A 25,203-nucleotide genomic window follows, 5' to 3' on the forward strand; every position below is an offset into this window, starting at 1 on the left:
CAGACAAGGCGATTCCCTATCGTACGACTTTTTCAACCTGCTTCCTGTTCGAGCCGCAGAACTAAATAGGGAAGGTACCATCTTCTATAAGAGTGTACAGCTGCTGGCGTATGCCGATGATATTGATATCATCGGCCTCAACACCTGCGCCGTTAGTTCTGCTTTCTCCAGGCTGGACAAGGAAGCAAAAGAAATGGGTCTGGCAGTGAACGAGGGCAAGACGAAATATCACCTGTCATCAAACAAAGAGCCGTCGCGCTCGTGACTTGGCACTCATGTCACTGTTGACAGTCAAAACTTTGAAGTTGTAGATAATTTCGTCTATATTGGAATCAATGTAAACACCACCAACAATGTCAGCCTGAAAATCCAACGCAGGACGACTCTTGCCAACAGGTGCTTCTTCAGACTAAGTAGGCAATTGAGAAGTAAAGACCTCTCTCGACGAACAAAAACCAAACTCTATAAGTCACTCATTATTACCGTCCTGCTATATGATGCAGAGGCATGGACGATGATAACAACTGATGAGTCGACGTTGCGAGTTTTCGAGAGAAAAGTTCTGCGAAAGATTTATAGTGCTTTGCGCTTTGGCCACGGCGAATATCGCATTCGATGGAATGATGAGCTGTATGGGATATACGACGACATTGACATAGTTCAGCGAATTAAAAGACAGCGGCTACGCTGGCTAGATCATGTTGCCGAATGGACGTAAACACTCCAGCTCTGAAAGCATTCAACGCAGTACCCGCCGGGGGAAGAGGAGAAAGAGGAAGACCTTCTCTCTGTCGGAAGGACCAGGTGGAGAAGGACCTGGCTTCGCTTGGAATATCTAATTGGCGCCACGAAGCGAAAAAAAAGAAACTACTGGCGCGGTGTTGTTAACTGGGATGTAATCGCGTAAGCAGTGTCTATGCCAATAAAGAAGAAGAAGCATACTTGTAAATGCAGCTATTTTATTTATATAAAACAATAATAATTAAAGTGAATCTATCTTAACATTTTCATATTTACTGAGAAAGAGATCCACTGTTTTTAATTTTATTAATGCCTTTTTGCACACTTTTTCATCGCAGTTATACAGCCACACCAACTTGTCGCTTAATAGTGACTGCACACTTTTTCAATCAACCCCTTGATAGATTTTATGTTGAAGATGATGGCCACTTAAAAGTGTAGAATTATCTATATATCGGGTGATTTTTTAAGAGCTTGATAACTTTTTTTAAAAAAAAAACGCATAAAATTTGCAAAATCTCATCGGTTCTTTATTTGAAACGTTAGATTGGTTCATGACATTTACTTTTTGAAGATAATTTCATTTAAATGTTGACCGCGGCTGCGTCTTAGGTGGTCCATTCGGAAAGTCCAATTTTGGGCAACTTTTTCGAGCATTTCGGCCGGAATAGCCCGAATTTCTTCGGAAATGTTGTCTTCCAAAGCTGGAATAGTTGCTGGCTTATTTCTGTAGACTTTAGACTTGACGTAGCCCCACAAAAAATAGTCTAAAGGCGTTAAATCGCATGATCTTGGACTTTCCGAATGGACCACCTAAGACGCAGTCGCGGTCAACATTTAAATGAAATTATCTTCAAAAAGTAAATGTCATGAACCAATCTAACGTTTCAAATAAAGAACCGATGAGATTTTGCAAATTTTATGCGTTTTTTTTTTTTTTAAAAAAGTTATCAAGCTCTTAAAAAATCACCCGATATATTCATTAGGCTGTTTTTTTTTTTTTAACTATTCATGTTTTCGATTCTATTATGAAATTACCTTCGAAATACGCGAAAAAGAATTCCCTGAAAATTTGAGCCCTTAATATTAATATTAAGCACTAAACCAAAGCATGTAAAAATTTTGAAAATACACGACAATCGTGATTTTTTATTTTTAAACTTCTATAGCTCCGAGGCATTTTATGGCATCGTTTTGACTTTAGACCCATATTCCTCAGAATTGAATACTCTACAAAAGCGCCCATTGTAACAAAGTTGAAATTCACACCGGCGAGGTAGTACCTTAAATACAAAGCCGAATATCTCGAGAAGTATTAGTGATAGCGATTTTGACCTCCAACCTTTTTTATCTATATACGTATTTAAAAATGAATCGCCAAAATGTGTTGCTAAGCGCATAACTCAACAACACCTGCACCAATTTGGCCAATTCTTTTTGCTAAGTGTTCGTTGAGGCTCAAAGATGGTTTTTACGGCGAGAAAAATTTGAATAATTGCCGGAAAACCCCTAAAAACATTCCTTTACTATTTCCTATACAAACGAATGAATGTTTGTTTGTTAATAACGGCTCGAGAACGGCTGAACCAATCTTGATGAAAGTTTCAGAGGTTTTTCACTGTGGATCGGGGAAGGTTTAGAAATAAAAAATCCGTATGCCTTTCGTAAGGAAAAGTTGGAAAATTGGACAATTCCAAAAGTAACTTTTTTCACATAAAATTTTTTTTCAATACTTTTGTTTTAGTTTTTATTTATTTGAGTCGTTCAAATTTGTCGTTTGCTTTCTCTATTCCGGATATTCAAAAAAAAAAATTATGGAAAATTATTCAGTGAAAACTTTATGTGTGTTTCACTCAAAGTGATCAATTACAGATTGAAATTTGTTACGATGCCATAAAGAAGTCGCTCTAATGTCGGTCGGCGTTCTTTTTGGCATCAACATACATTGGCAGCCCAGGGCACATGATCGAGTACTCCCAGGATGCGGTAAATCAGCAAGCGATCGTCACGATGTCAGAGCACGACTTTTCAAACAACAGTTACAGTTACAGTAGAGGTTTGCCGCACGCACACATTCTTCTTTGGATGGTGGATGGTGTTACACCAGATCAAATTGATGAAATCATTTCTGCGGAAATTCCTGATGCAGGGAAAGATTCAGTATTATACGAAGTGATGAAAACCAATATGGTTCATAGACCTTGCGGACTCCACAATCCCACTTCTGTTTGAATTTCTGAGAATAAATGAAACACTATCCAAGTTTTCTTTCGGAAACGCAAACGGGAAATGATGGATGTTCACTGTATCGGTGTAGCTCACCAGACGACAATGGCAGAGCATTTAGCATTCAACTTAGAGGTGTGAATAACGGAGTTGACAAGTCGACATTATTGTCTAACTCACATTCAAAACTCGTATCAATGTTGAGTATTGCAGTTTGGTGAAATCGATCGAATACGTTTGCAAAAACGTCATCAAAGAAAGCAACATGGCGGTTATTGGCCTTAAACGATACGGTTGATATGTGAACTGCAATAAAGCGCTTTGTAGGATCTTTACTTTTGCAATTCATGAACGTTATCTGACTATTGTGCGTCTCGCAGTTAATTTGAAAAATGCAGTATAGCCAGTGGAAACACCTCCAGCAACAAAATTAACATTTACGAGTTTTTTCTTAACTTTCGTGTGATCCGTTTGCGAAAACAATGCTCTATTCGGAAATACCTTGATACTATACATGGAATGCATCGACGAAGAAATAGTTACGCAAAAAGCAAGGCCAACCAGTAGAGGGACATCCAGGTGTGTTCTTCAACTAATGCATTAGGACGAATTTACACAATCCACCCGAAAAACGACAACTGCTTCTACCTTCGGTTGCTATTGATTAATGTACGCGGTTCCTCTTCATTTGAGTTTTTGCGTATTGTGAAGGGTACGGAGTGTGCAAGTTTTGGAGAAGCAAACCAGCAATTACAATTGCGAGAACATAATAATCACTGGAATCAAACGACGTGCGATGCGATAGCTACTCGAATACAAATGAAGGTCGCACACTTTTCACGATGAGCATTTTGACATATCAGCCTTCAAACCCGCTTCAATTATGGGTTACCCACAAAAATGGCATTGCCGAAGACATTTTATATCGTATTCCGTTTCCAGTGAATATGTCATTTGAGATGACAATCAACAGGACACAAGGATAGTCACATAGTACGTGGCATAAATTTGGAAATGCTATGTTTTTCACACGGCCAGATATACGTGACGTGAGTCCGAGTTGGAAAACCATCTTCTCTGTGCTCCGGAACAAAAACCAAAAAATGTTCTTTATCAAGCTGCGTTACATTGACAAAAAAAAATGAAATGATTCAACTTTGTTTTCAATTCAAAACACATAATTTCACGCAGGGCAATGGCTGCGGGATCAGCTTCTTCTTCTTCTTTACTGGCATAGACACCGCTTACGCGATTACAGCCCAGTTAACAACACCGCACCAGTAGTTTCTTCTTTTCGCTTCGTGGCGCCAATTGGATATTCCAAGTCCTTCTCCACTTGGTCCTTCCAACGGAGTGGAGGTCTTCCTCTTCCTCTGCTTTCCCCGGCGGGTACTGCGTTGAATGATTTCAGAGCTGGAATGTTTTCGTCCATTTGGACAACATGACCTAGCCACCGTAGCCGCTGTCTTTTAATTCGCTGAACTATGTCAATGTCGTCGTATATCCCGTACAGCTCATCGTTCCATTGAATGCGATATTCGCCGTGGCCAACGCGCAAAGGACCATAAATCTTTCGCAGAACTTTTCTCTCGAAAATTCGCAACGTCGAGTCATCAGTTGTTGTCATCGTCCATGCTTCTGCACCATATAGCAGGACGGGAATTATGAGTGACTTATAGAGTTTGGTTTTGTTTGTCGAGAGAGGGCTTTACTCCTCAATTGTCTACTCAGTCCGAAGTAGCACCTGTTGGCAGGAGTTATCCTGCGTGGGAATTCTAGGCTGACATTGTTGGCGGTGTTTACGCTGGTTCCAAGATAGACGAAATTATCTACGACTTCAAAGCTATGACTGTCAACAATGACGTGAGACCCAAGTCGCGAGTGCGACGACTGTTTGTTTGATAACAGGAGATATTTCGTCTTGCCTATTCATGCAAATGGGTCTGGCATTCATTGTCCAGTCTGGAGAAAGCAGAACTAACCGCGCGGGTGTTGAGGCCGATGTTATTGATCAATATCATCGGCATATGTTGGCATGCTTTCGTCCGTGTTTGAATAGCTCGGCCTGCAATCCGTCGGCCCTCGCCGCTTTGTTGTTCTTCAAGCGGGTAATTGCTATTCGAACTTCTTCATGGTCGGGCAATGGAGCGTCTGCTCCATCGTCAGCGATTGGGGAATCGGGTTCGCCTTCTCCTGGTGCTGTACGTTCACGTTCACTGCTCCGGTCTTGAAACCTGCTGTAAGCCGCCGCATTTTTTCGTAGAATTTTCGAGCATTACTCCTGTCGGCCAACTTATCAAGCTCTTCCTACTTACGCTTTTCGGCCTTTTTCTTTTTCTGTCTGCAAAGGTGTCTCGCTACCCTCTTCAACTCTCGGTATCTATCCCATCCCGCACGTGTTGTGGTCGATCGTAACGTTGCGAGGTAGGCAGTCTGTTTTCTCTCCGCTGCGACTCGTCACTCCTCGTCTTACCAGCTGTTCTTTTGCATTTTGCGAAAAGCAATGGTTTCGGTAGCAGCTGTACGTGATACTGGACGTAAGGAGTTTGAAATGCCGTCCCACAGTTCCTTATACCGAGTTGTTGACGAGTGCTCTCAGAGAGCAGGAGTGCAAGCCGAGTAGAAAATCGTGCTGCTGTCTGTTGTGATTGCAGCTTCTCGACGTCGAACCTTCCTTGTGTTTGTTGACGTGCGTTTTTTGCTGCACAGAGGCGGGTGTGAATCTTGGCTGCAACAAGATAGTTGTCCGAGTAAATTTTAGGACCCTGGGAGCGCACGCGCATCTAAAACACTGGAGACGTGTCTTCCGTCTATCACAACATGATTGTTAGTGGTTTTTCGATCCGGAGACAGCCAGGTAGCTTGATGAATCTTGTTATGCATCTCTGATTTTGGCATCGTGGCGGGGGAAGCTCTCATAGGTGTGCTCCAAGCGCTCATAGAAGGCGTCTTTGGTCATATCGTCCTTCTCTTCCGTCGGGGCGTGGGCGCAAATCAGCGATATGTTGAAGAACCTCACTTTGATGCGGATTGTGGATAGACGTTCATTCACCGGAGTGAATGATAGGACTCGGAGACGGAGTCTCTCTCCTACCACGAATCCAACACCAAACTTGCGCTCCTTTATATGGCCACTGTAGTAAAGGCCAGAAGGACCTACTCGTCTCTGTCCTTGCCCGTCCATCGCATTTCTTGGACGGCGGAGATGTCAGCCTTTATTTTCACGAGGACATCAACCAGCTGGGTAGCGGCACCTTCCCAATTAAGGGACCGGACATTCCAGGTACATGCCTTTATTTCGTAGTCCTTATTTCGTTTGCCATGGTCGTCATCAAAAGGGGGGTCGTTTCAAAGGAACATATTTACATGCCTTGGTCCAGTACTTAATGTTAATATCAAGGGCTCAAATTTTCATAAAATTTTCTTAGGGTATTTCCAAGGTAATTTCATGATGGGATTGAAAAAAATGAATAGTTCAAAAAAAAACAAAACACCCTAATCTATATAAATAAAAATGAATCGCCAAAATGTATGTACGCTCATAACTCAATAACGCCTGGACCAATTTAGCCAATTCTTTGTCTTAAATGTTCGTTGAAGTCCAAAGATGGTTTTTACGGCGAGAAAAGTTCGAATAATTTCCGGAAAACCCCTAAAAACAGTCTTTTCCTTTTCCCCATACAAACGTTACATACATACATATGTACATATATAAAAATGAATGTTTGTTTGTTAGTAACACTAAGAGAACGGTTTATGAAATTTTTAAAGGTTGTTTGTTGTGGATCGGGAAAGGTTTAGAAACAAATACCTTATACTTTTCATGAGGAGAAGTCGGAAAATTGGACAATTCCAAAAAGTAACATTTTTCATACACATTTTTTTCAATGTTTGTTTGTTTTGTTTTTCAATATTTTGATTTGTAAATTATTTGAATCGTTCACGTTCGGTCGCTTGCTTCTTTATTCCGGCTATCCAAAGGAAAAATTATTGAAAATTATTCGGTGAAAACTTTATGTGTGTTTCAGACGAAGTTACTGATTGAAATTTGTTACGAAGCCACGAAGAGGTCGCGCTAATATTTGTCGGCGTTCTTTTTGCCATCAAGCGATGACATACGTGCGGAATTATGGATCGCGGTCAATCAGCTAGCGATCGTAACGATATCACAGCACGAATTTTTAAACAATAGCTGCGATGTTTGACGGTCTTTATCTTGAAGCAACCTATGGTATATATGGTGCTGTTAGATGCTGAATGTATTCTGTTGCGTGTTGCCGCACGCACACATTCATCTTTGGATGCGGATGGTGATTCCACCAGATCAAATTGATGAAATCATTTCAGCGCAAATTCTTGATTCAAAGAATCCAGAATTCTACGAAGTGGTGAAAAACAATATGGTTCATGGACTTTGGGAACCTTACAATCCCACTTTGGTTTGTATGTCTGACAATACATGCACGAAACACTACTCATGTGCTTTTGTTTCGGAAACGGAAATGAGAAATGATGGATATTCACTGTATCGGCGTCGCTCACCAGACGACAATGGCAGAACATTTAGCATTTAGAGTCGTGAATATCGACGTTAACAACACATCGAAGTTGAAAACAAATGGATCGTACCATATTCGCCACTTTTGTCTAATTCACATTCAAAACTCATGTCAATGTTGAATATTGTAGATTGGTGAAATCGATCAAATACGTTTGCAAGTACGTCACCAAAGAAAGTAACATAGCGGTTATTGGCCTTGAACAATATGAGATCAGTAGTATCAAATGAGTCGATATGTAAACCGCAATAAAGCGTTTTGTAGGATGTTTACTTTTGCAGTTCATGAAAGTTTTCCGACTGTTGTGCGTCTCGCGGTTCAACTTCATTTAAGTCATTGCGTATTGTGAATGGTACAGTGTGTGCAACTTTTTGAGAATCATGCCAGCAGTTGCGTTTGCTGGAACATGCTAATCGCTGGAAACAGACGAAGGACAATGCAATAGTTACTTCGCATGCCACTGAAGTTCGCATAGTTTTCGCAAAGATCATTTCGACATATCAGCCTTCGAATTCGCGTTAATTATGGGATACGAAAAAATGACATTGCCGATGACATTTTACATTGTATTCGCTAAGAATTGGAAATGGGAAAATTTCGGTTGATACTTCCAGTGGTTTGATATAAATTTCACCTCCCTTTTGTCAATTCACTTCAGCGGAAGATGAACTCATCACGAATGTTTATCCGAACATTGGCAAAATTATCGTAACTGCAATTGCTTGAGTGCACGCGCAATTTTAGTTGCCAAAAATACCGATGTTAATGACAAACGCAAAGCAATTTTTTGCGCTCATATAAATCGATCGATCGTCCAAAAATAAATTTTCCGATGTTAATGACATAAATCATTTGAAGATTCAAAGTCAAATTTCATGGAAACTGTGTAATGGAACCCGACTGATTATGAGGTTTCGCGCTCACTATAAATCGATCGATCGTCTTGAAAAGAAAGACGAAGAAATCAAAAAAATTATTAAAAAAATTTAGAAAAATCGAAAATAAATCATTTTCGACACAATATAGTTTCAATTTTTTTTCATTTCAAAGCATATGATTTCACGCAGGACAACGGCTGCGGGGTCAGCTAGTATACATATATATTGAAAGAAAGGCAAACTTACCATGGCGTCAGCGTGATCTTTATGTTTAAGGTGCTCCTCCATCTTCAACACTGTTTCGTCTGACGACATGGGGAGAAAGTTTTTTAATAGAACCTGCTTCTCACTCACAACGTCGCCAGTGATGCAGCTTACACTGCGGTAAGTTTTTGCTGAGAGCACCTTACACTCCCGCAACAATTATATTTGCGCTTGCATCTCAGCACGTTCGGGCATCTGATATTTAAAATAATTATTAAATAATTTTAAAATACGGTAACTGTATTTCAATAAATACCTTATAAGCAAGATCACTTTTCACAGCTGAAAGCCGCTTTATTAATTCCTCTTGCCGAGATTCCATCCAACCAATGGTCCCAAAATTTGTTGCAGTACCATCGCAGAATCTGCGTGTTTGCTTCGGCGATGCAAAAACGGCTAATTCCTTTTTCTATAAAGAAAGTTACATTTATTAGAATGAAAAACATATATGTAAAATAAAGTCGTTTTACTATCTCGCTGTTTTGCTTCCGAGGAGGAGGAGTCCACCATAAATGAAATATCCATTTATTTATGTAAAATTTAAAAAAAAATTGTGAAACAGAGGAATTAAAATAAATGTATTCCCTATTGATTTGGATTTGGTTTTCGGAAAGTGCAAAAGAACAGCTGGCACGACGAGGAGTGCCGTGTCGCAGCGGAGAGAAAACAGGCTGCCTACCTCGCAACGTTACGATCGACCACTACACGTGCGAGATGGGATAGATACCGAGAGTTGAAGAGGGAAGCGAGACGCATTTGTAGACAGAAGAAGAAAGAGGCCAAAATGCGTGAGTACGAAGAGCATGAAAATTCTACGAAAAAATGCGGCGGCTTACAGAAGGTTTCAAGACCGAAGCATACTCTTGTAGAACCCCCCAAGGTGATCTAGTGACCGATGCCCAGAGCATACTTAAATTATGGAGGGAACACTTCTCCAGCCTGCTGAATGGCAGTGAACGCACAACGCCAGGAGAAGGCGAACCCGATTCCCCAATCGATGACGATGAAGCAGACGTTCCATTACCCGACCCTGAAGAAGTTCGAATAGCAATTGCCCGCCTGAAGAACAAAAAAGCGGCAGGGGCCGACGGATTGTCGGCCGAGCTATTCAAACACGGCGGCGAAGAACTGATAAGGAGCATGCATCAGCTTCTTTGTAAAATATGGTCGAACGAAAGCATGCCCAACGATTGGAATTTAAGTGTGCTATGCCCAATCCATAAAAAAGGAGACCCCACAATCTGCACCAACTACCGTGGGATCAGCCTCCTCAACATCGCATATAAGGTTCTATCGAGCGTATTGTGTGAAAGATTAAAGCCCACCGTCAACAAACTGATTGGACCTTATCAGTGTGGCTTTAGACCTGGCAAATCAACAACCGACAAGATATTCACCATGCGCCAAATCTTGGAAAAGACCCGTGAAAGGAGAATCGACACACACCACCTCTTCGTCAATTTCAAAGCTGCTTTCGACAGCACGAAAAGGAGCTGTCTTTTTGCCGCGATATCTGAATTTGGTATCCCCGCAAAACTAATACGGCTGTGTAAACTGACGTTGAGTAACACGCAAAGCTCCGTCAGGATCGGGAAGGACCTCTCCGAGCCGTTCGATACCAAACGAGGTTTCAGACAAGGCGATTCCCTATCGTGCGACTTTTTCAACCTGCTTTTGGAGAAAATAGTTCGAGCCGCAGAACTAAATAGAGAAGGTACCATCTTCTATAAGAGTGTACAGCTGCTGGCGTATGCCGATGATATTGATATCATCGGCCTCAACACCTGCGCCGTTAGTTCTGCTTTCTCCAGGCTGGACAAGGAAGCAAAAGAAATGGGTCTGGCAGTGAACGAGGGCAAGACGAAATATCACCTGTCATCAAACAAAGAGCCGTCGCGCTCGTGACTTGGCACTCATGTCACTGTTGACAGTCAAAACTTGTAGATAATTGAAGTTGTAGATAATTTCGTCTATTTAGGAACCAGCATTAACACCACCAACAATGTCAGTCTGGAAATCCAACGCAGGATAACTCTTGCCAACAGGTGCTACTTCGGACTGAGTAGGCAAGTGAAGAGTAAAGTCCTCTCTCGACGAACAAAAGCTAAACTCTATAAGTCGCTCATAATTCCCGTCCTGCTGTATGGTGCAGAGGCTTGGGCGATGACAACAACCGATGAGTCGACGTTGCGAGTTTTCGAGAGAAAAGTTCTGCGAAAGATTTATGGTACTTTGCGCGTTAGCCACGGCGAATACCGTATTCGATGGAACGATGAGCTGTACGAGATATACGACGACATCGACATAATTCAGCGAATTAAAAGACAGCGGCTACGCTGGCTAGGTCGTGTTGTCAGGATGGACGAAAACACTCCAGCTCTGAAAGTATTCGACGAAGTACCCGCCGGGGAAGCAGAGGAAGAGGAAGACCTCCACTCCCTTGGAAGAACCAAGTGGAGAAGGACCTGGCTTTGCTTGGAATATCCAATTGGCGCTACGTAGCGAAAAGAAGGAACGACTTGCGCGCTGTTGACAACTCGGCTATAATCGCGTAAGCGGTGTCTACGCCAATAAAGAAGAAGAAGAAGAAGGTATACATGTATGTATGATGGCATTATCATATGGTGCGCGTTCCAAAACTTAACCGAGTTCAACTCGCGCAAGAATTTTATACCGAAAAAAAACCTGCGCGAGTTGAACTCGGGCGAGATTTACGCGTGGCGCGCAAATTCAAAAAGCCCAATTAGGCTAAAACACTGTGATGCTCACTTTTTTTCACGCACTCGCTCAAAAAAAATAATAATTAAAAAAAATCGCTGATTCAGGAGGAAACCAGGGAATCAGTGCATTTCTCACGAAAATCAGGAAAACCAGTGCCGATGGTCAAAATCAGGGTGACTCTACCCATATGACCGGTTTTACACCTTATAATACTTCCCTGGCTTTTTTTCTTGCAATTTACAAAAGTATAAAATGTTCAGTCTCACCTTAACTTAGCCCTTCCTTACTTGCTTTATTATAATTTGTACCTGTTCTTTTTGTAAATTTCGATATATTATCTTCAATCTAAACTTTTGCTGCCATAACTGCTTCTTTACGAGGGAAGTGTTTAATTAGTCTTTGCTCAAAGCGTTCCCTCTCTGAGTTTGTAGTTTGGAAAGAATCTTTTATTCGGATAATTATTTAGACGTGGACAATCCATCTTGGTTTTGATTTTTTTACTTGTCTGTCATTATTATATGGATTTGGTTTTATATGCTGGCTACCTTTTTGTTCATTTGCCAAGCGCTGCTTGAAAAAATATTGGTTGCGTTTCTCTAAGATGCACGCGTAAATACTTGTAATTTTTGACTCTCTTTATGAATTTTCTCAGACAGTTCTGCAAGTAACTTTCTTTTGGTACCTTTATAATTTTTATCTGATTCGTGTGTCTGAATATAGTCAGATAGTGCGATTTGGATGATTTTTGCCATACGGAGCTTTTTCCGCTCCCGAATGCTTTCTATAAAACAATACACAAATATTTAAGTAGAAACAAATTTTTTGATTTTTTTTATTGTGAAGTACAATTGAGTTTGGAATATATTATTTATTCAAATGGCCGTCACGACTTCTTTCGAAGCAAAAAATTCGATGAGCCCCATTTTTGAGCGTGTTTCCATGAAATTAAGTCATATGTCATGAAAATCAAGTTTAATATTGATTTCTAAAAGGTCAAACCACGTCAAGTGGTAAATGAAAATTTCGCAAAATCACCGATTTTGAAAATTAGCAGTTCATTAGGAAGGGAACCAGACGCACACCCCGTGATATAAATACTTCGTCAAAATTACTTTTTCATTTAAGTTACTAGCTGGCCCCGCAGCCGTTGTCCTGCGTGAAATTATGTCTTTTGCAATGAAAAGAAAGTGGAATATATCATACAATTTTTTTCCAATGTAACGCAGCTTGATAAACAACATTTTTGGTTTCTGTTCCGGTGTACAGAAAAGAGGGTTTCCAACTCTTGAGCACGCCACGTATATCTGTGTACTGAAAAGATGGTTTTCCATCTCGTGAGCACGCCATATATCTGGCCGTGTGAAAAACATTTTCGAATTTATGCCACACGCTATGCGACTATCCTTGTGTCCTGTTGATTGTCACCTCAAATGCAATTTTCACTGGAAACGGAATACGTTTGAACTGAAATGGCAAATCGTTAGAACTCAAAGGAATTGGTAGAATCAAGCATTCTGCCTCCTTGTATTCGATAGCTGCGTCACAATCTGTCGGGTTCCATTACACAGTTTTGGCACATGAAGGACACCTGGATGTCCATCTACTGATTGCCCTTGCTTTCTGCCTAACTATTTCTTCGACGACGCATTCCATGTATAATATCAAGGTATTTCCGAATAGAACAATGTTCTCGCAAACGGATCACTGACGAAACTTGAGAAAAACTCGTCAATGTTAATTTTGTTGATGGCGGTGTTTCACTGGCTGTATTTTATTCTCTGGGTTGAAATACACTCTATCACTATTCTCCAAATTAACTGCGAGATGCACAACTGTCGGAAAACGCTTATGATTTGCAAAAGTAAATATCCTACAAAGAGCTTATTGCAGTTCACGTATCGACCGTATCGTTCAAGACCAGTAACCGCAATATTGCTTCCTTTGGTGACGTACTTACAAACGTATTTTATCGATTTCACCAAACTGCAATACTCAAAATTGATATGAGTTTTGAATGTGAACTAAGCAATAGTGGGGAATATAGTACAATTCATGTGTTGTCAACTTCTATATTCACTCTTCTAAATTGAATGCTGAATGTTCTGTGGGATTGTAGCGTCCGCAAGGTCCATGAACCGTATTGGTTTTCGCCATCCAAAGAACAATGTGTGCGTGCGGCAAACCTCTCTTTTGCCATTCAACAAAGTACTTCCAGCATCTAACAGCACCACATATACTTACGTTGCTTCAAGATAAAGTCCATCAAACATCGTAACTGTTGTTTGAAAAGTCGTGCTGTGACATCGTGTCGATCGCTTGCTCTTTGAACGCGATCTATAACTCCGCACGTATGTCACCCCATCCTGGGAGTACTTCTTGCCTTACCTAGCCTTGGGCTGCCATACGTTGATGGCAAAAAGAACGCCGACCGATATTAGGGCGACCTCTTCGTGGCCTCGTAACAATTTTCAATTTTTGATTTTTTTTTTTTTTTTAAAGTTTTCACGGAATAATTTTCAATATTTTTTCTTTTGCATAACTGGAATAAAAAAGCAAGCGACCGAAATAGAACGATTCAAATAATTTACAAATCAAAATATTGAAAAACAAAACAAACAAATTGAAAAAAATCTGTATGGAAAAGAGTTACTTTTTGAAACAATCCAATTTTCCGACTTTTCCTCAGGAAAAGCATACGGTATTTCTATTTCTAAACCTTCCCCGATCCACAGCAAACAACCTCTGAAAATTTCATCAAGATTGGTGCAGCCGTTCTCTTAGCGTTAGTAACAAACGAACATTCATTCGTTAGTATGGGAAAAAGAAAAGGACTGTTTTTAGGGTTTTCCGGCTGTTTAAATGAGTTAAGCATCCACCCCCTACCCGGTAAAATTGGCGCATCCTAATGCTACAGTGCAATTCACCACAGCTGATGACACTAAAGCACAACTCAACACACCTGTACGCCAAACCACTCAACAAAAAGATGGGCAACGGGAAAGCAGATTCAATTCGTCTCTCATTGAACACAATTCGCACGTCAACATTCGTTTTCCGACACCCATCCCGCGCGCCGCAATTTTCGCTAACAACGTCACCATACGGTTACTGCTCGCGGCCAGTCCTGTGCGCTACGGATATATTTCGAATCTCAGCGGTCCTGCGTGATATGGTCGCCGTTAACATGCGCAATCATTTTTACATATCTGGTTTCAATAAATCGATCGAAGTTAACCCTAAAGTGTTTAATACCATTTAAATTAATGTGTTTTCCTTTGCCGAATTGCTGGGTGCTTATTGAACTGAAAATAAAGTGGTGGATGCTTCCCACTAAATTGGGCATCCATTTATTCATGGTCCTTCGAGCCTCACAGAGAGGCACTATTGGAGAAAAAAACAACATTCTGCCACATCTACTAGTTTGGTGGCAAAATAAACAAAAAAAAAAAACAGAATAAACTACATAAGTGCAGTGACCCAAGCAGAACAAAAAAAAACAAAACAAAGTGACAAAAAACAAACCAATTTCGGTAACAAAGTGAAGTGATACAAAGTGCAGAAACGAACAAAAACAAAAAAGAAAACTAAAAACCTAATCATAATCACAATCAGGAAAATATTAGAAAACACAGTTCCGAAACATTACAAAACCAAACTCTACAACATTAGTGAAAAAACAAAATTATAAAAACAAAATATACAAAATTGCACAGTTCTTAGTACAATTTCTTGGGAAAAGTAAAAGCACCAAAACAATAACAAAAAAGTACCAAAAAAAAAAGAGAACAGAAAATAAAAACAAAAAACATACACAGGCAATCGGACACGCGATACCTAAGGACAAAACATTAATCGAGAGCGAAGTCTAAAAGAGTGCTTTCGAAGTAGCCTAAACAATAAAATATACACAAAATCAGTGGGAGCAAAACAACGGAGCATTTGTACTCGCAATAGGCGCGAACAAAAAAAGCTGCAGAGAGTACCTAAAAGATAGTTCTCACACACGTTATTAGCAGGAACAGTGGTGTTAGACGGAGCAGCGATTGTGGAGTCACTGGTAACAACAGCAGTCGCAGCAGTAAGAGTGGGGTTGGCAGCGGAGAAATTGACATTGTCGGACAATTTCTTATGCACAGTGCAGATCTCTGATTTGAGTTCGTTAAGCATAGCGATTAACGATTTACGATCATCACATCGTTTGTTTGTTCACTTCTCAGTGAACTTACTTCCCGTAAAAGAGAATTAAGCACTACATTTTCTTTGTTATGCTCCAACAAAGGTTCAGCTATTTCACTATTCGAGTGTTCAGAATTTTGTTGTTGCGAACTTAAATTAAAAGTGCAATGAACTTCGCGCACTGATGGCGACGCAGGCGGCGAGCGAATGGAATTTCTCCGAACTACCGCGCAGGCTTTGCAATAAAAGGCATTTTTAGATTTCACCAAGAAATCTACATCAGCCTGTGATAGATTCACGCACGACAAGTGAAATATTTGATTGCATTTATGGCAACCAATCTTGGGCTGAGCACGGTCAACTCTATGCCCGCAAACACACGGCATTAATAGCGATAAAATAAAAAAACTTGGAGCAGAAAAAAATACGTCAGTACACGGCGACGACTCACTGCTCACTGTGAATGAATGCTGAATGTTCTGTGGGATTGTAGCGTCCGCAAGGTCCATGAACCGTATTGGTTTTCGCCATCCAAAGAACAATGTCATCAGGGCAAACCTCTCTTTGCCATTCAACAAAGTACTTCTAGCATCTAACAGCACCACATATACTTACGTTGCTTCAAGATAAAGTCCATCAAACATCGTAACTGTTGTTTGAAAAGTCGTGCTGTGACATCGTGTCGATCGCTTGCTCTTTGACCGCGATCTATAACTCCGCACGTATGTCATCCCATCCTGGGAGTACTTCTTGCCTTACCTAGCCTTGGGCTGCCATACGTTGATGGCAAAACGAACGCCGACCGTAACAAATTTCAATCTGCAATTGATCTCTTTGTGTGAAACACACGTAAAGTTTTCCGTAATAATTTTCAATATTTTTTCGTTTTTTGCATAACTGGAATAAAAAAGCAAGCGACCGAAATAGAACGATTCAAATAATTTACGAATCAAAATATTGAAAAACAAAACAAACAAATTGAAAAAAATCTGTATGGAAAAAAGTTACTTTTTGAAACAATCCAATTTTTCGACTTTTCCTCAGGAAAAGCATACGGTATTTCTATTTCTAAACCTTCCCCGATCCCTAGCAAACAACCTCTGAAAATTTCATCAAGATTGGTGCAGCCGTTATCTTAGCATTAGTAACAAACGAACATTCATTCGTTAGTATGGGAAAAAGAAAAGGACTGTTTTTAGGTCTTTCCGGCTGTTTAAATGATCCACCCCCCTACCCGGTAAAATTGGCGCATCCTAATGTTACAGTGCAATTCACCACAGCTGATGACACTAAAGCACAACTCAACACACCTGTACGCCAAACCACTCAACAAAAGATGGGCAACGGGAAAGCAGATTCAATTCGTCTCACTTTTTCGTTTTCAAAACAATCCCGCGCGCCAAATTTTCGCTAACAACGTCACCATAACTGCTCGCGGCCAGTCCTGTGCGCTACGGATATATTTCGAATCTCTCCTGCGTGATATGGTCGCCGTTAATGCGCAATCATTTTTTTGCATATCTGCTTCAATAAAGTTAACCCTAAAGTGTTTAGCCATTTAAATTAATGTGTTTCCTTTTGCCGAATTGCCATTATTGAACTGAAAATAAAGTGGTGGATGCTTCCCACTAAATTGGGCATCCATTTATTCATCTTCGAACTTCAAGAGAGGCCTATTGGAGAAAAACAACATTCTGCCACATCTATGTTTGGTGGCAAAATAAAAAAAAAAAAACATGAATATCTCAATTTTTGACCCAAGCAGAACAAAAAAAAACAAAACAAAGTGACAAAAAACAAACCAATTTCGGTAACAAAGTGAAGTGATACAAAGTGCAGATAACAAAAAACCAAAAAAAAAATGAGAACAGAAAATAAAAACAAAAAACACACAGGCAATCGGACGCGAACAAACAAAACATTAATCGAGAGCTAAGTCTAAAAGCGCCTAAACAATATAAAAAACAAGTAAGGAAGGGCTAAGTTCGGGTGTCACCGAACATTTTATACTCTCGCATGATAAAGTGATAATCGAGATTTCATTATCCGTCATTTACATATTTTTCAAATACCGTATTTGTGTAAAGTTTTATTCCGCTATCATCATTGGTTCCTAATGTTTATATTCGTATTATACAGAGAAGGCATCAGATGGAATTCAAAATAGCTTTATATTGGAAGAAGGCGTGGTTGTGAACCGATTTCAGCCATATTTCGTACATGTCATCAGGGTGTTAAGAAATATTATATACCGAATTTCATTGAAATCGGTCTAGTAGTTCCTGAGATATGGTTTTTGGTCCATAAGTGGGCGAGGCCACGCCCATTTTCAATTTTTAAAAAGCCTGGATGGCAGCTTCCTGCTGCAATTTCTTCCGTAAAATTTAGTGTTTCTGACGTTTTTTGTTAGTCGGTTAACGCACTTTTAGTGATTTTCAACATAACCTTGTATGGGAGGTGGGCGTGGTTATTATCCGATTTCTTCCATTTTTGAACTGTATATGGAAATGCCTGAAGAAAACGACTGTGTAGAGTTTGGTTGACATAGCTATAGTAGTTTCCGAGATATGTACAAAAAACTTAGTAGGGGGCGGGGCCACGCCCACTTTTCCAAAAAAATTGCGTCCAAATATGTCCCCTCCCTAATGCGATCCTTTGTGCCAAATTTCGCTTTAATATCTTTGTTTATGGCTTAGTTATGACACTTTATAGGTTTTCGGTTTCCGCCATTTTGTGGGCGTGGCAGTGGGCCGATTTTGCCCATCTTCGAACTTAACCTTCTTATGGAGCCAAGGAATACGTGTACCAAGTTTCATCATGATATCTCAATTTTTACTCAAGTTACAGCTTGCACGGACGGACGGACAGACGGGCGGACAGACAGACATCCGGATTTCGACTCTACTCGTCGCCCTGATCACTTTGGTATATATAACCCTATATCTGACTCTTTTAGTTTTAGGACTTACAAACAACCGTTATGTGAACAAAACTATAATACTCTCCTTAGCAACATTGTTGCGAGTATAAAAAACAAAAATAAAAGGTGTACCTGGAAGCGGCTACAAACCTCAGGAGAAAAATGTGGAGAAAGGAAGAGGAACAAAAACGCAGACGGCATTAAGGCAACACATGCACATACATACATATATGTAAAGACCTAAAGGCTCTTTAACTGTAACCAACCTGAGCGTATTTAATCCATTTTACATTTGCATTTTACACATATATGTACATATGTTTATATCTGTTTTGCATATTAGACGGCGGGTCTAATACATAAGAGCACAACGAAAAAAAAAAACGGTTTCATCTCCCACTCATCTCTCACTTTTTCAAAAAAATATAATAACATTTATACGAGTATACAAACATACGGCAAAGAATCTGCCTGTGACACATATTAGTACAAATAAATATTCAAAGTCCTTATCCGGCAATACCTCTTGTTCTTTGGCAAACAAAAACAAAACAGGATTGCATACAAAAAGCGAATTGATCTTTCTAACGAGCTCTCAATCGCTTAAGAACATAACTCAGAAAATCATACAAACAATTTGTGCATGCTAATGTAAAAAGCGAATTGATCTCTTCAACGAGCTCTCAATTGCACAAGATATAAGTACATATGTACGTATATTTGTACATACATTTATATACAAGTCCGAGTATTAGTGCCAAATACAAAATATTCGGACATCAAACATTTTGTTTATGCGACATGGCATCTCGCTTAATAAAAGAATTTGCAGTTCCTTACCTTGGGTGGGGGGCCTTTGGCAGATGAGGCTATTTGAAATTTTATTTTTAAGTTTTCTTTTGCCCCTTAACTGGTGGGGAAGAAAATATGTAAAATAAAAATAATCTTTTTCAGTTGAGATTGTCTTTCAAAATCTGATTTTTATTTGTATTTTTCTTGCTTATAACAAATTTTAAAACTATCTTAAATAACTAAATATATGTAAGGTTACGTGTGTATGTTTATATGTATTGCAGCATATTGTTTCAAATTCCTGCTACCGACATGGGGTTTTTTTGGAAAAAAGGCTATGTGTGTGTGTGTGTGATAATCTTATGCTTTCCTTTATGACCAGGGTGTCTGCAACGCATTTTTATTTTTGGCGATGAGCATTGCATGTACCCGTTGGCTGTTTAAACCCAATACATACATATGTATGTTTATTAATATGTAAAAAGATAGCCGAGATTTAGTAGAATCGCGCAAAGTCGCATAAAATCAAGCATGTTCAATGATATTTGAACATGATTTCTGATTATTAGTGGACTGTATACGTTTTTATGATCTTAAGTATTACAAATTTCTTAACTTATCTTATTTAAGAAAATAAACATGTTCAATTTGCGAACATCGCTCCTCCACACAACATAACATTCATCACACAACACACTCATCACACGCCACAAAACCAACCACACTACACACATACACCATTCGTTACCGTTTTCACCACCTAACTGATCAAAAGGATCGATTTCGCCGAAAATCAACGGTATCGATCCGCATTCATTTCTTTTGTAATCCAGAACTGAAAAACCCTTTCTGTCGTGCGTGTGGTTGTGCACTAGCAGCAGTGTGTATACTTATATACAAAATTATATTTGCAGCGAAAACCATTTCAAATTGTGAATAAAAATAAAAAAAATTAAGATTATCTTAACATAAAGAATATAAAATATTGTGAACACATTTAAAATTTAATTAATTTATTTTGTTGAAAAATGAAGAATTCAACAAAATAAATTTGTTCAATGTCACCTTTTTATTGCCAAAGTAGTAAAAGGTGAATTAAAGACGAACAAAACGACGGGATACATCATCAAAGGCTAAAAATGCGTAAGTATTCCCCACATAATCGGTGAGGATTACTTTGCAGAACAAAATGGAAATACTCGGCACCTATGAATTTGAAAAGAATCTCACCAAGTGGTGGAAATTTTCGTTATTATATTCAGTTAACTAGAGACTTGAACAATTAAAAGACACAAAAGAAAAAATAATAATAAATAAATATGTACTTAAACATATATTAATTGATCTTATATTTAAACGGCCGCGAAACCAACTAAAACAAAACAATAGAATGTAGAATTGTGTTATATCAAATACGGGCGTTTCGGTAAAAATTTCAAATAAGCAAAATAAACGGGGGAAACAAAACCAAAACATACGGCAGATGACACTTTTAGTAGTTTTTAAAAAACCCGAAGAGAACAAAAACTCAACACGTAAGACATCAAACAAGGGAAATAAACAAAGAAGGCAAAACCAGAAGAAATCTTAGAAATAACGAAGAGAGACACATACATAAGTATCGCTTTCGATTAATGGCATTTGGGGAGGAAAAAGTGAGTCCTTTTACGATTAAAATTTTAAAAGAATTGTCTTATGGGGACAAGGAATATGTGTACAGTTTGAAGATATCTTAATAACGACAAGTTACAGCCACTTATAAAAAAGACAGACAGTTCTATACGAAAAACCAGTTAGACAGTCCGGTATATAGAGTAACTAGCTGACCAAAGTCGTTGTCCGTGAAATTATGTGTTTAGAAATGAAAAAGTTGAATTTATCATTTCACTTTTTTTCAATGTATCGCAGTTTGATAAACAACATTTTTTGGTTTCTGTTCCGGTGTACTATAGAAAAGATGGTTTTCCAACTCGTGAGCAGGCCACGTATATCTGTCCGAGTGAAATACATAGCATTTCCAAATGTATACCATACACTATGCGACTATCCTTGTGTCTCAAATGCAATTTTCTCTGGAAACTGAATTCGTTTGAACTGAAATGGCAAATCGTTAGAACTCAGAGAATTGTAGAATCAAGCATTCTGCCCTTTGTATTTGATAGCTGCGCCACAATCGGTAGAGTTCCATTACAAAATTTCGGCGCATAAAGATTGCGAAACATAATAATGACAGATCCAACTTTGAGACGCAAATGATGCGGTGGCATACCAAGCCTATTCAAAGAATTTAGAAATTCCACGATCGATCAATTTGTATGAGCGCAAGTCTCTCGGAATTTGACTTTGAATCTTCCAGTTTAAGTCAACAACATCGGTATTTTTGGCAGCTAACATTGCGCGTGCATTTAAGGAATCGTAGTTACGATAATTTGTCCAATGTCCAAAGATTCGTGATGAGTTCATCTTTCGTGAATTGATAAACGGCAAATGGAATTGATATCAAACCACCGGAAGTATCAACCGGAATTTACCCATTTCCAATTCTTAGCGAATACGATGTAAAATGTCTTCGGCAATGTCATTTTTGTTCGTATTCCATAATTGACGCTAATTTGATGGCTGATCATCGCGAAAAGTGTGCGAACTTCATTCCAGTGATTATCATGTTCCAGCAATTGTAATTGTAATTGTATGTATAATATCAAGATATTTCCGAATAGAGCAAGTTCTCGCAAACGGTTCACTGACGAAAGTTGAGAAACAAATCGTAAATGTTAATTTTGTTGCTGGGGGTGTTTTCTCTGTCTGTACTGTATTCTCTGTGTTGAAATAGACTATTTGGTCATTCTCCAAATTAACTGCGAGACGCACAACAGTCGGAAAACGTTCATGAATTGCAAAAGTAAATATCATACAAAGCGCTTTATTGCAGTTCACGTATCGACCGTATCGTTCAAGACCAGTAACCGCCATGTTGCTTCCTTTGGTGACGTATTTACACACGTATTTTTTCGGATTACAATTCTTTTTTGAATCTCTCAACATTTTCAATTCCAATTACTTTTAGCATACATTTACGAAGTATGTATACAAATAATACCCGGTTTTCAACGAATTTTCATGAGAGCATCGTTTTTAAATCTAGTCAGCTGTTTGGCAGAAGTGTAGCTGGTTTAAATAACGCGAGAATTTAAAACATCATCTCAATTTCGAATTGAAAATTTTTAAAATGCTGTAAACATAATAAAAATAAATTATAAATTTCCTGACCCAAGTTAAAATTCTGACTTTTCACTGACTGTTCCAGAAATTTCAAATTCCCTGACATTTCCAGGTTTTCCAGGTCAATCGCAAGCCAGACTGTACTTGAAATTTTTGTTTTTTCGATAGTTTATAATTCAAATATTATAAATTTCTTTAAAAATTAATTTTTTTATTTTACAAATCGAAGGCTTAAATTGTCTAGAATATGTTGGTAAAATGTTTTCGATCAGAACTAGCATCACAACTTTGAACGAACCTATTACCGGAGCATTGACGGACGCTTTGAAACTTTGACACGCATTTCCTCGCATTTTTGGTCGTATCCCATAACTGATGCGAATTTGAACTTCATTCCTGTGATTATCATGTTCCTGCAATTGTAATTGTATGTATAATATCAAGGTATTTCCGAAAACGTTATTGCAGTTCAATGGCAGACCGTATCGTTCAAGACCAGTAACCGCCATGCGTTGCTTCCTTTGGTGACGTATTTACACACGTATTTTATCGATTTCACCAATTTGCAATACGCAACATTGGCATGACTTTTAAATGTGAATTAGACAACAGTGGCGAATATGGTACGATCCATATGTTGTCGACTTCGATGTGTTGTTAACTTCGATATTCACGCCTCTAAATTGAATGCTAAATGTTCTGCCATTGCCATCTGGTGAGCGACGGATATACATCATTTCTAGTTTGTGTTTCTGAAAAGAAAAGCACGTGGATATGTTTCGTGCATCAATTTGATCTGGTGTAACCACCATCCCCAACCGAAGAAGAATGTGTGCGTGCGGCAAACATCTTTTTTGCTACTCAACAAAATACATCCAGCATCTAACAGCATCTTATATACCATACGTTGCTTCAAGATAAAGTCCATCAGACATCGTAACTGTTGTTTGAAAAGTCGTGCTGATATCGTGACGATCGCTTGCTGAATGACCGATCCATAATTCACACGTATGTCATCGCATTTTGGGAGTACTTCTTACTTGCCTTGCTTGTAGGCTGCCATACGTTGATGGCAAAAAGAACGCCGACCGATTTTACGGCGACCTCTTCGTGGCTTCGTAACAAATTTCAATCTACAACACACAAAGTTTTCACTGAATAATTTTCAAAAATTTTCTTTTAAATAGCCGGAATAAAAGCAAGCGACCGAAATGAACGATTCAAATAATTAACAAATCAAAATATTAAAACAAAACAAACAAATATTGAAAAAATTTGTATGAAAAAAAAGTATATATAAGAAGCAGAGAGCTGCAACAGTATGATAAAATCAGAACAAACAGTAGTGCCAAAACGCAATCAAATCAATTCAGTTCCAGCATAGACAACATTTTTAATCAATTCGTGTATCTGCCAGCGTCAACGCTGACCTGATGCAACACGAACAATCTGTTCTTCGGCAATCACAATCGTGTAAATGTATGGCTGGCTTCAGTTTGCAATCGTATCATGTCAGTAAAGCGTTACGACGATTGTTTGAATGAAATGAAAACTTTTGTAAACTATAAGTAAATCTTCGAGTAAATCTGAGTACAGCAAACAACAACAATTTTCTGCTGGACTGATTTGAATCGTAATGTGGCAAAAAAATGTATGAGCTTTGAAAATGTGCATGTTACAAATTTTCAAGCGTAAACAATGGAAATTGCATCAGTACGTACATACATACATTGGTTGTATGTATGTATGTACTGATGGAATTCCATTTACCTATAACATATATATATGTATATACAAACATGCATGTGTATACATACATATGTAGTTGAAATAGAACAGAAGTGCACTAGAGAAAATCAGTGTTTAGGGATGATATATAAAAACGAAAGCTGTCAATCATGTCAATCATTTGAAGCATGAGTTTGCATCACTTGGGTATTTTCTGCTGATACGAACGTTCATAAACAAATCAGGTATAAGCCGATCGCTAGTGATAAAGTTGTTCTCAATCGCTGAGCTTGAAGAAAACAAATCGCTACGTGTACATGAACTGAACTGCAAAATCAGACAGAGTAAAGGATCAGTACTTAAGTATACACAAAAATTTATTATACGTTGCAGTTCTCTGATAAGAAGATTAAGTATTCATTACACATATCGAGTTTTCATTGTTTTTCATTATGTATTCTGCTATTGAGGGAGACAAATCCAACGAATCAATAACCATGAAAATTGGTTCAGAGATCTCGAGTTATAAGTGTTCGAACAAACCCGTCTTTGTTTTATAGATATAGATAGAGATAGATCAAGTTTTCACCCGATTTTCATCCATATTAGGCTTGGTCAGTTTCGGTACAATTTAGAAAAGATTGTGTCATAATTTGGCATACTTCAAAGCATTATTTAAGCAAAATTGTATTCCGTTACTTTAATTGGTGTTCTATTTACTTTTTGGAATGTGAAAGTATCAGATATAATTTCATATTATGTTATATAGGCAGTAGGCGGGTTGTTGCCAGGATTTCTCCCATTCTTGTAGCAGATATTATGTGCCAATTTTGGTTGATATGGGTCAAGTAGGTCCCAAGATATGGGTTTTCCCGTCGTATGACGGTGTCATACTTTCCCCAATTTGAAAGGCCCCTCTCTTTTTCGAAAGTTTCCAAACGACGCATAACACTCCCAAAAAGTATTTCCCTTTTTT

At 38.8% G+C, this 25,203-nt stretch overlaps 1 pseudogene; it reads right to left on the reverse strand.

Moving 5' to 3' along the window:
* Positions 1-982: 982 nt before the first annotated feature.
* LOC126766070 (uncharacterized) lies at positions 983-15,556 on the reverse strand (annotated as a pseudogene).
* Between the last annotated feature and the right edge of the window lie 9,647 nt (positions 15,557-25,203).

Source organism: Bactrocera neohumeralis, unplaced genomic scaffold (genome assembly GCF_024586455.1).
Source record: "Bactrocera neohumeralis isolate Rockhampton unplaced genomic scaffold, APGP_CSIRO_Bneo_wtdbg2-racon-allhic-juicebox.fasta_v2 cluster11, whole genome shotgun sequence".
In the NCBI taxonomy this organism is placed as follows: domain Eukaryota; kingdom Metazoa; phylum Arthropoda; class Insecta; order Diptera; family Tephritidae; genus Bactrocera; species Bactrocera neohumeralis.